This window comes from Salmo trutta, chromosome 9, assembly GCF_901001165.1.
Source record: "Salmo trutta chromosome 9, fSalTru1.1, whole genome shotgun sequence".
Lineage (NCBI taxonomy): Eukaryota > Metazoa > Chordata > Actinopteri > Salmoniformes > Salmonidae > Salmo > Salmo trutta.
The window spans coordinates 27,869,981-27,882,487 of record NC_042965.1 but is presented as its reverse complement, the minus strand read 5'-3'; the positions used below and the strand labels follow the sequence as shown (position 1 = coordinate 27,882,487).

General features: G+C 45.8%; 1 pseudogene; it reads right to left on the bottom strand.

Annotated features, from left to right (window-relative positions):
• Positions 1-12,507, bottom strand: part of LOC115199603 (thioredoxin reductase 2, mitochondrial-like) — a 47,871-nt pseudogene that overhangs the window by 19,890 nt on the left and 15,474 nt on the right.

Below are 12,507 nucleotides of genomic sequence, written 5' to 3'. Positions count from 1 at the left end.
TGAGTACCTGTGTTTACACACCATCCCGATCTGCGTCATAAATATGTGTTTCTTGGCAGTGCCAAGTGCTCTTCAACATCTCAACACAAAAAGGTGCTCCGTTTGGACATATCGAATTAATATCAATCCACCCCCTTTTAAAAAGTCTCCCACTACGTGAAAAGATGACAGGCATCAGGACTGAGAGTGACTCATCAAAGGCCTGTGTCAAACTAACAGTCTGGAGAGGCCTGTTTTAGTTAGGAAACCCATAGCTGGCCAAATGAAGACAGGACTTACATTTAATACAAGTAGACAGAGTATTGTGATACAGCAGTACAGTAGTTAGAAAGGAGATCGCTGTTGTGTAGATGCAGCTGCAGTGAGCTCCAAAAGTATTGGGACAGTGAAACATGTTTTGGCTAAGTACCCAAGCACTGGATTTAAAATGATACAATGACTGAGATTGAAGTGCAGACTGCCAGCTTTAATTTGAGGGGACCAAAAGTATTGGGACAAATTCACTTATGTGTATTAAAGTAGTCAAAGGTGAGGTATTCGGTCCCATATTCCAAGCACACAAAGATTACATTAAGGTTGTGACTATACAAACTTGTTGGATGCGTTTGCTGTTTGTTTTGGTTGTGTTTCAGATTATTTTGTGCCGAATAGAAATGAATGGTAAATAATGTATTGTGTCATGTTGAGTCACATATTTTAGGAATATATTTCTAATCACTTCTACATTAATGTGGATAATCTTGAATGAATCGTGAATAATGAATAAAGTTACAGATGCACAAATATCTGTTGTGTAGATCCAGCTTCATGACTAAATCTCAAATTTAAAAGACAAGCAACATCTAAAATGATATGGTGCCCATCTAGCACATTCATTTGGGATTGAAGAGTAAACTACAGTACCACTTCAACTTCTTGCACAGCGTAGGTTTCTTTCCTAGTGTCACCTTGGAAGGCTTATTTGGGCAACTGTAGGTTTTATTTCAGATGTCCATACATTCCTGAAGAGGTTCATGTTGGCATGGTAAGGCTGGGTGAGTACACTGTTAGGATGACGGACATGATCAACACCTACCTCACTGATATCACCGAAAGCGTAGATGTTCGGCACGGATGTGGATTTGTCGGCAGCCACAATTATTTTCCCAGACTCCTTGCTGAGCTTGACGCCAACTTTCTCCAGGTTGAGAGTTTTGGTTTCAGGAGCTCTGCCTATGGTCAAGCAGAGGAAAACACAGTCAGACACTTAATATTACATTACACATTGATCAAGAGGGGAGGGTACAGGAATCTTGGATTCTTAGAAAAACTGACTGCTCAGTGTTCATAACACATACTAATCAGTTGGCACGCTAGTGGGTTTACGTTTAAGGCAGGTCCTGCTACTCTTCATCCAACAGAGAGAGAGATCTTATCCAGGAATTAGAAAAGAAAACACATGCACAGCTAGGAGAGGGGGAGCGAGGGAGGGTGGCTTGTCTTTTGGCGGGGAGAGAATAATGAGCAGGCGGGGGATAGGGAGGATCCCATCAGCCACTTGGGGCCCCATGTTTCATTTCTCCCACTTCCTGCGGGAGAGTTGACTGATGCTGTCGATGCTCGCCCATCTTGCCGTCCATCTCCATGGTGATGGGGAGCACCAAGCACCCCTTCCACAAGGCTGGGCCCCGGTCGAGGCTCTCTCTACCTCCCTTCACTTCCCCCTCGCTGCCTCACCTTCTCATTCCGTGCCTGGGTAACAAAATAACTTCCCCAACTCCTCCCCGGTAGTGTCCAGAGGTACCCACATAGATGCCGCTGCCCCCCCCCCAAGACTATTTTCCTGACCTGTCCATTACTGTAGCACAAGTGGTAGAGAGACACGCAGTAAGGCTCATAGCAGCTGTTTTCCTGGAAGAGCTGCACTAGGCTAGTCTAGCAGGACCATGCAGTCACCAGTGTTCAACTATGCAGAATAGGTCTAACACAGGGATCTCTCCCTGTCATGGCTGCCTTTCTCAAAGTATTAAACAAATGTAAATGTATACCAGTGGGATAGTACACTGCATGCATACCTGGCAAATAGACCGTGCATAGTTAGACACTATAGCAAGTTGTATTTACAAAAAGGTTGTTCTTAGGAGGTCTAGCCCCACTTTGGTATCACAGCACAGTTCTACCAACCACCACTGAGACTGGAGTCAGGTGGGCTATCCTAGACTAGTGTCCACTCTGTTCTCTCTATGTATAGACTAGACTACAAGAGTCACTCTAGTCTGGCATTTCCTGCCTTTCTAGGTTTCTCCGTCTATGATTGGAGACTGTTGGAGCGCCACTGATCCATTGTGTGGTGAGACAGAACAACAGAGGTTGTTGTTCCTGATAAGAGCCTTCAGTGAGTGTGGAGCCACACATATGGGCAATGAGAGCCAATGACAGGCAGGCCTGATAGTCTTTGTTCAGCGTGGTCCTATTGTGGCACACAGAGGAAATCTCAAGACCCACCAGCTAATTAGCCACAACAAACTTTCTGGCACGACTTGAAATGAGACCAACTACTGTATGTGGCGGTTTATCAAATCAATCAAGTGAACAAAGACAAGAGAAGGAAGTCAGAAAGAATGACTTTTTGGGAAATATATTATTTTGTCTAGAAAAAGGGGTTTCTGAGAAGGCATTCTGTTTAAAGGCCTAAAATCAGAATAAGAGATATGATTGAATGAGATTCTGTACTTTGGCTCAGAGATACTTTTCTGTTTGTCAGAGTGTGTGGAGACTCCGATGCTTCACATCTTAGCACTTCAGTTCACAAGGAGGCATATACCAACCCCTGACACCCTCACACAGACTTCAACCTCTTCGGTGTCCCTCAAAATTTCTGTTGTGGGCAACAGACATAAGTGGGAGAGAAAGGTAACATGGTACACCCAGAGGAAATAGGCTGTTTCCGCATCTGTGCTATTGGCCAACTGGCCTAGGTGTGGCCCGGAGGAAGGACAGGCTGTGGAAGGACAGGCTGTGGAAGCTGTGCATAGAGAAGGATGTAGCCTAGCTATAGCTGGAGGACTGGAACAGGCAGCCCCACCACCAACCGCCACGATTCCCTCCCTCAGAGAAGCTCACTGAGTCCTGATTCTCCACCCTTTCCCCAAAGTTTCCACTTTCACACTTCCCATCAGTTGATTTAAAAACATGAATCACTGCAAGTGTAATCATTGGTTAGACGGAGTCTCCACTAGGGATGCACGATATATTGGTGAACATATCAGAATCGGCCGATATTAGCTAAAAATGCCAACGTCGGTATCGGCCCGATGTCTCGTTTAACGGCGAAATGCAAAACCGATGTCAAAGCTGATGTGCATACCTATATAATGTAGGTACATGATGTAATGACGCCACGTAAAATTTTGCGCTACACGTGCAACACAGCGTTCCTAACCTAGCCCACAATGTCTGCTGTGTGGATCGAGTAGCCAACATGTTGAGCAGTCATTTGAAAGAGTAAGGAAATTTCAGTGAGACAACTCAAAGGCGAATTCCATTAACACCAAGATAATGGAATTCATTGCCCTTGACAATCAACAGTTCTCTGTCGTGGATGATGTTGGCTTTCGCCAACTGGTCGAGCACCGGTACACAAGTTGCCCTACCGGAGTTACACAGTAATAGCATCACTGTTATTAGCTTCACGACATACTATGGAACGCCATTTGGGTCTTTGCATGTCAAAAAAGATACGTCAAACACTATTTTACGCGTTAAATACGCTTTTAATTTGACACGTCAAATAACACAGTTCTATTATAGAATGTTGTGTGTTCTGAATTTGCACATGCAAGCCAAGCACCACTACTACCATCAGTAGCAAACACCGGCCTCGAACGACGTGTTTACAATACCGCGTTGGTAATAAAGCATTATTTGTTCGACCGCAACTTCTGGGGTAGCTAACTAGATTTAGCTTGGTACCTAGCCAGCACCAATACAACCAGCCTGAAAACAATGACCAGTAGAAACTGCAGTCATTTTCATTATACTTAGCAATGATTTAGGAATCCTTGTGAGTAAGTATTAGCTAGGTTGCCACTTGTTGTTTGCCTATTGAAATTGAACTTCAGTTCATGAAAATTAATAGCTAGCCAGCTACTTAACCCTGTTGCCCAAAGCCAACGTTATAAGCAGCCAGCTAGCTTCATCTGGCTAGTGAGGCTCGACCGGACCGGGATGTGTTGTGAAGCTAGCCACAATAAGGATTAGGCACAAGTGGAATTTGTGGTTTGCCTTCAAAATAAAAGTACCTCTGACAATGATGCAGAAGGTTACAATTGGTGGAATCATGCCATATTTAGACTAGATCATGTTAAACAAGGTTGGAATGTAAATAAATAAAATTGGGTATCAGTCTACTCGGTGACACCCACAGAATACGATTGTAGAGTTTAGGCAAATATTAGCGTTGTAGCTCTTATGGCGGGGCTGTGAAATCAAATTTAAACATTTTATATAACATTCCAGCCTCGTTTTGCATGATCTATTCAATTATGGCATAATTCTACTATTTGTATCAGTCAATGACATACATTTTTTTTTAACCTCTTGACGCACGTTAAAACCTCTTGAAACGCTGGTCCCGTATGCGGGATCAACATCCAGCGAAAAATCAGAGCGCCATATTCATAACCAAATCTAATAATTTCTGTTTCTCAAACATAGGACTATTTTACACCATTTTATAGATACACTTCTCCTGAATCGAACCACGTTGTCCGATTTCAAAAAGGCTTTAAAGCGAAAGCAAAACATTAGATTATGTTAGGAGAGTACATCTTCAAAATAGCCACACCGCCATTTTCCGACCAACCACATGCATCACAAATAACCAAAAAACAGCTAAATGAAGCACTAACCTTTGACAATCTTCATCAGATGACACTCCTAGGACATCATGTTACACAATACATGCATTCTTTTGTTCGATAAAGTTCATATTTATATATAAAAACAGCATTTTACATCGGCGCGTGACGTTCAGAAAATATTTTCCCTCAAATGCATCCGGTGAATCAGCGCTACAATTTACTAAATTACTATTCAAAAACATTTAAAAAATGTAATATTGTCATTCAAAGAATTATAGATTAACATCTCGTGAATGCAACCGCATTGCCAGATTTAAAAATAACGTTACTGGGAAATCACACTTTGCAATAAAAGGGGATGCTATGCTCAGAAAAATAGGCTAGGCGATACAGGTTAGCGCCATCTTGGAACCATCTAATATCAAATATACTATTGTATACTATTGTAATTATTCCCTTACCTTTGATTATCTTCATCAGAAGGCACTTCCAGGTATCCCAGGTCCACAACAAATGTAGTTTTGTTTGAAAAAGTTAATAATTTATGTCTTAATAGCTTCTTCTTGTTAGCGCGTTCCGAAGGCTACTCAAAATGTACTGTAGCGCGCCGGACTTGTCACGAATGTGCAAAAAATATATATTTAAGTTCGTTCAAACATGTCAAACGTTGTATAACATAAATCTTTAGGGCCTTTTTCAACCAGAGCTTCAATAATATTCAAGGGGGACGATTGCATTGTCTTACTAAACGTTTCGAAAGGGGAGGGTGGCCATGGTCACCCGCATCATAGTGGTAATGGCCCTCCCCCTGTGACCAACTTCCAAAGCCTCTCTTTCGGTCAGTTTGTACCATAGAAGACTCAAACCACTTTGTAAAGACTGCTGACATCTAGTGGAAGCCTTAGGAAGTGCTCAATGAATCCTAACTCACGGTGTGTTTTATAGGCAAAGTGCTGAAGGTGAGTCCACAAATCAGATTTCCACTTCCTGCATGGGATCTGTCTCAGGGTTTTGACTGCCATATGAGTTCTGTTATACTCACAGACACCATTGAAACAGTTTCAGAAACTTTAGAGTGTTTTCTATCCAAATCTACTAATTATATGCATATCCTAGCTTCTGAGATTGAGTAGGAGGCCGTTTAAAATGGGCACGTATTTTTTTATTTTATTTGCTGTAGCGCCCCCTATCCTTAAAGGCTAACCGCAAAGTCCACTATTGTGGCTAATCCTTATTGAGGCTAGCTTCACATAGATGGGTCCGACCACCATTAATTAAATAAGAACTGTCTTGTAAAGTAGGGTTATTTTAGATGATGATACCTAGCTATATAGTTATCTAGCTAACTATAGCTACTGAAACAGATGCCGTTTTGCAATGTTTTTGGGGAAGAATATTGTTTGCATCCATGAGCTAGCTAGCTTTTTTATGACCAACACTGTAGGTGCGCGAGACAACTTTACCAGCATCATAGCATGAGTATCGATGAATCGCTGTGACATATGAAATACGAGTGATTGATTACACTATGTGTAATAACTACGTAAACATTTTTATGAACGTGTTAAATTATTGTGATGTGCAGTCATATTCAGGTCCTGATTGGTCAACAAGCTAATTTGACACGTCAAATAGTGTTATTTGACATGCAAAGACCCAAACGGCGTTCCATAGTATGAGAATCCTGGTTGAACAAATGGTTGAACAAATGAACAACGAAACAGCAAGTAAGTGAAAGAAATAGGTTTTGATTATGTTTTACTGGTAATGGGGACACACATAAATGCCAACAAAATAACTTTTTGATCAGTGTGGTGTGTGTAACCTTTATTTAACTAGGCAAGTCAGTTAACGACGCTGGGCCAATTGTGCGCCGCCCTATGGGACTCCCAATCACAGCCGGATGTGATACAGCCTGGATTCGAACCAGGGACTGTAGTGACGCCTCTTGCACTGAGATGCAGTGGCTTAGACCGCTGCGTCCATGTGTGTGTTAACTGTACTCGAATGCTTAAGGCCGCAAAATGTTTAAATATCAGTTATCGGTATCGTTTTATATCGGATATCGGCCAAAAATGTAATCAATGCATCACTAGTTTCCACCATTGTTAAATCCATGACGGGAAGAATGCAAGTCACACTGAGAAAAGGGTGGAGAATCATGACATACCCACAGTCTTTTATAGCTCCACTGAGGACGGCACAGACCCAGTCTGACCTGTAGTGTAAAGGGCACATTGGGGAAGTGGAGAGAGGCCCACTCATAACTCCCACAGTCAGACAGCCACACTTCAAAAGGAGAGGATGTACTCACTGCCCTGCATGACAACACCAGGGTAAAGCCCACAGACTGTAGCCTACACTGTAAGGTAGTAATGTAAGGTTGTAATCAGACGTAAAAAAACGTCATATTCCTCTTAGAACCAATAATACTATACATTTAACATTTACATTTAAGTCATTTAGCAGACGCTCTTATCCAGAGCGACTTACAAATTGGTGCATTCACCTATAATATCCAGTTGAACAAACACTTTACAATAGTGCATCTAAATCCTTTAAAGGGGGGGTTAGAAGGATTACTTTATCCTATCCCAGGTATTCCTTAAAGAGGTGGGGTTTCAGGTGTCTCCGGAAGGTGGTGATTGACTCCGCTGTCCTGGCATCGTGAGGGAGATTGTTCCACCATTGGGGTGCCAGAGCGGCGAACAGTTTTGACTGGGCTGAGCGGGAACTGTGCTTCCTCAGAGGTAGGGAGGCGAGCAGGCCAGAGGTGGATGAACGCAGTGCCCTTGTTTGGGTGTAGGGCCTGATCAGAGCCTGAAGGTACGGAGGTGCCGTTCCCCTCACAGCTCCGTAGGCAAGCACCATGGTCTTGTAGCGGATGCGAGCTTCAACTGGAAGCCAGTGGAGAGAGCGGAGGAGCGGGGTGACGTGAGAGAACTTGGGAAGGTTGAACACCAGACGGGCTGCGGCGTTCTGGATGAGTTGTAGGGGTTTGATGGCACAGGCAGGGAGCCCAGCCAACAGCGAGTTGCAGTAATCCAGACGGGAGATGACAAGTGCCTGGATTAGGACCTGCGCCGCTTCCTGTGTGAGGCAGGGTCGTACTCTGCGAATGTTGTAGAGCATGAACCTACAGGATCGGGTCACCGCCTTGATGTTAGTGGAGAACGACAGGGTGTTGTCCAGGATCACGCCAAGGTTCTTAGCACTCTGGGAGGAGGACACAAGGGAGTTGTCAACCGTGATGGCGAGATCATGGAACGGGCAGTCCTTCCCCGGGAGGAAGAGCAGCTCCGTCTTGCCGAGGTTCAGCTTGAGGTGGTGATCCATCATCCACACTGATATGTCTGCCAGACATGCAGAGATGCGATTCGCCACCTGGTTGTCAGAAGGGGGAAAGGAGAAGATTAATTGTGTGTCGTCTGCATAGCAATGATAGGAGAGACCGTGTGAGGATATGACAGAGCCAAGTGACTTGGTGTATAGCGAGAATAGGAGAGGGCCTAGAACAGAGCCCTGGGGGACACCAGTGGTGAGAGCACGTGGTGCGGAGACAGCTTCTCGCCACGCCACCTGGTAGGAGCGACCTGTCAGGTAGGACGCAATCCAAGCGTGGGCCGCGCCGGAGATGCCCAGCTCGGAGAGGGTGGAGAGGAGGATCTGATGGTTCACAGTATCAAAGGCAGCAGATAGGTCTAGAAGGATGAGAGCAGAGGAGAGAGAGTTAGCTTTAGCAGTGCGGAGAGCCTCCGTGACACAGAGAAGAGCAGTCTCAGTTGAATGCCCAGTCTTGAAACCTGACTGATTAGGATCAAGAAGGTCGTTCTGAGAGAGATAGCAGGAGAGCTGGCCAAGGACGGCACGTTCAAGAGTTTTGGAGAGAAAAGAAAGAAGGGATACTGGTCTGTAGTTGTTGACATCGGAGGGATCGAGTGTAGGTTTTTTCAGAAGGGGTGCAACTCTCGCTCTCTTGAAGACGGAAGGGACGTAGCCAGCGGTCAAGGATGAGTTGATGAGCGAGGTGAGGTAGGGGAGAAGGTCTCCGGAAATGGTCTGGAGAAGAGAGGAGGGGATAGGGTCAAGTGGGCAGGTTGTTGGGCGGCCGGCCGTCACAAGACGCGAGATTTCATCTGGAGAGAGAGGGGAGAAAGAGGTCAAAGCACAGGGTAGGGCAGTGTGAGCAGGACCAGCGGTGTCGCTTGACTTAGCAAACGAGGATCGGATGTCGTCAACCTTCTTTTCAAAATGGTTGACGAAGTCATCCGCAGTGAGGGAGGAGGGGGGGGGGAGGGGGAGGAGGATTCAGGAGGGAGGAGAAGGTAGCAAAGAGCTTCCTAGGGTTAGAGGCAGATGCTTGGAATTTAGAGTGGTAGAAAGTGGCTTTAGCAGCAGAGACAGAAGAGGAAAATGTAGAGAGGAGGGAGTGAAAGGATGCGAGGTCCGCAGGGAGGCGAGTTTTCCTCCATTTCCGCTCGGCTGCCCGGAGCCCTGTTCTGTGAGCTCGCAGTGAGTCGTCGAGCCACGGAGCAGGAGGGGAGGACCGAGCCGGCCTGGAGGATAGGGGACAGAGAAAATCAAAGGATGCAGAGAGGGAGGAGAGGAGGGTTGAGGAGGCAAAATCAGGAGATAGGTTGGAGAAGGTTTGAGCAGAGGGAAGAGATGATAGGATGGAAGAGGAGAGAGTAGCAGGAGAGAGAGAGCGAAGGTTGGGACGGCGCAATACCATCCGAGTAGGGGCAGAGTGAGAAGTTTTTGATGAGAGCGAGAGGGAAAAGGATACAAGGTAGTGGTCGGAGACTTGGAGAGGAGTTGCAATGAGATTAGTGGAAGAACAGCATCTAGTGAAGATGAGGTCAAGCGTATTGCCTGCCTTGTGAGTAGGGGGGGAAGGTGAGAGGGTGAGGTCAAAAGAGGAGAGGAGTGGAAAGAAGGAGGCAGAGAGGAATGAGTCGAAGGTAGACGTGGGGAGGTTAAAGTCACCCAGAACTGTGAGAGGTGAGCCATCCTCAGGGAAGGAACTTATCAAGGCGTCAAGCTCATTGATGAACTCTCCAAGGGAACCTGGAGGGCGATAAATTATGAGGATGTTAAGCTTGAAAGGGCTGGTAACTGTGACAGCATGGAATTCAAATGAGGAGATAGACAGATGGGTCAGGGGAGAAAGAGAGAATGTCCACTTGGGAGAGATGAGGATTCCAGTGCCACCACCCCGCTGGCTCGATGCTCTAGGGGTATGCGAGAACACGTGGCCAGACGAGGAGAGAGCAGTAGGAGTAGCAGTGTTATCTGTGGTGATCCATGTTTCCGTCAGCGCCAGGAAGTCTAGGGACTGGAGGGTAGCATAGGCTGAGATGAACTCAGCCTTGTTGGCCGCAGACCGGCAGTTCCAGAGGCTGCCGGAGACCTGGAACTCCACGTGGGTCGTGCGCGCTGGGACCACCAGGTTAGAGTGGCAGCGGCCACGCGGTGTGAAGCGTTTGTATGGCCTGTGCAGAGTGGAGAGAACCGGGATCGACAGACACATAGTTGACAAGCTACAGAAGAGGCTACGCTAATGCAAAGGAGATTGGAATGACAAGTGGACTACACGTCTCGAATGTTCAGAAAGTTAAGCTTACGTTGCAGAAAATCTATTGACTAAAATGACGAAAATGATACAGTACTGCTGGCTGGTGGAGTAGGCTAGCTAGCAGTGGCTGCGTTGTTGACTTTGTTTGACCGTGTAGCTGGCTAGGTGTAGCTGGCTAGGTGACCTCGATAGTTTCAGTACTACACCTTGTCATGATACAAAAGCAACTTTGTAGCTAGCTAACATAACACTAATCAAGACGTTCCTTTGTAATGTATTTTAGTTTCTACAGTGTTACTAGTTGGCTGGGTTAGGAAAAATGGCGTCGCGGGGGACGGCAATAGCTGGCTAGCTAACCTCGGTAATTACTAAACTACACAATTATCAGGCTATGACAAAGACAACTATGTAGCTAGCTAGCCAACACTGCACTAGTCAAATCGTTCCGTTGTAAAGTATTGGTATCTACAGCGCTGCTAGTCGGTAACGGTTGGCTAGCTGTTGGCTAGCTAGCTAGCAGTGGATTAGTGATGACTAGGTGTGTTGACTACGTCTGGCGTCGCGGCTGGCTACTTACTAATAATTACTCTACACTACACAATTATCTTAGATGCAAAGACAACTAAGTAGCTGGCTCACTAACACTACTAACACTACACTACACTAGTCAAGTCGTTCCGTTGTAATGTAATAGATAGTGCAGCTAGTCGGTGGAAGTTGGCTGGTTGGCTAGCTAGCAGTGTTGACTAGCTAGCTAGCTAGCAGTGATGACTACGTTAGGAGGACGAAGATAGCTAACTTCGATAATTACTCTAAGCTACACGATTATCTTTGATACAAAGACGGCTATGTAGCTAGCTAAGAAAAGAAAAGAATTGCTCGGATCAATGACTAATAATTTTTATATTCATGTTGACAGAGAGACTGACTCAAAGGCCATTGAATGTATGAATCTTTTGAGCTCTATGGACTTTATCCAACATGTTACTGGGCCTACCTATAACCACGGCCATACTCTGGACCTGGTTATTAGCAAGTGTCTTCCTATTGACATATTCTCTATTTTTGATGTTGCTTTATATACTGCTCAAAAAAAGGGAACACTTAAACAACACATCCTAGATCTGAATGAAAGTAATAATCTTATTAAATACTGTTTTCTTTACATAGTTGAATGTGCTGACAACAAAATCACACAAAAATAATCAATGGAAATCCAATTTATCAACCCATGGAGGTCTGGATTTGGAGTCACACTCAAAATTAAAGTGGAAAACCACACTACAGGCTGATCCAACTTTGATGTAATGTCCTTAAAACAAGTCAAAATGAGGCTCAGTAGTGTGTGTGGCCTCCACGTGCCTGTATGACCTCCCTACAACGCCTGGGCATGCTCCTGATGAGGTGGCGGATGGTCTCCTGAGGGATCTCCTCCCAGACCTGGACTAAAGCATCCGCCAACTCCTGGACAGTCTGTGGTGCAACGTGGCGTTGGTGGATGGAGCGAGACATGATGTCCCAGATGCGCTCAATTGGATTCAGGTCTGGGGAACGGGCGGGCCAGTCCATAGCATCACTGCCTTCCTCTTGCAGGAACTGCTGACACACTCCAGCCACATGAGGTCTAGCATTGTCTTGCATTAGGAGGAACCCAGGGCCAACCGCACCAGCATATGGTCTCACAAGGGGTCTGAGGATCTCATCTCGGTACCTAATGGCAGTCAGGCTACCTCTGGCGAGCACATGGAGGGCTGTGCGGCCCCCCAAAGAAATGCCACCCCACACCATGACTGGCCCACCGCCAAACCGGTCATGCTGGAGGATGTTGCAGGCAGCAGAACGTTCTCCATGGCGTCTCCAGACTCTGTCACGTCTGTCACATGTGCTCAGTGTGAACCTGCTTTCATCTGTGAAGAGCACAGGGCACCAGTGGCGAATTTGCCAATCTTGGTGTTCTCTGGCAAATGCCAAACTTCCTGCACGGTGTTGGGCTGTAAGCACAACCCCCACATGTGGACGTCGGGCCCTCATACCACTCTCATGGAGTCTGTTTCTGACCGTTTGAGCAGACACATGCACATTTGTGGCCTG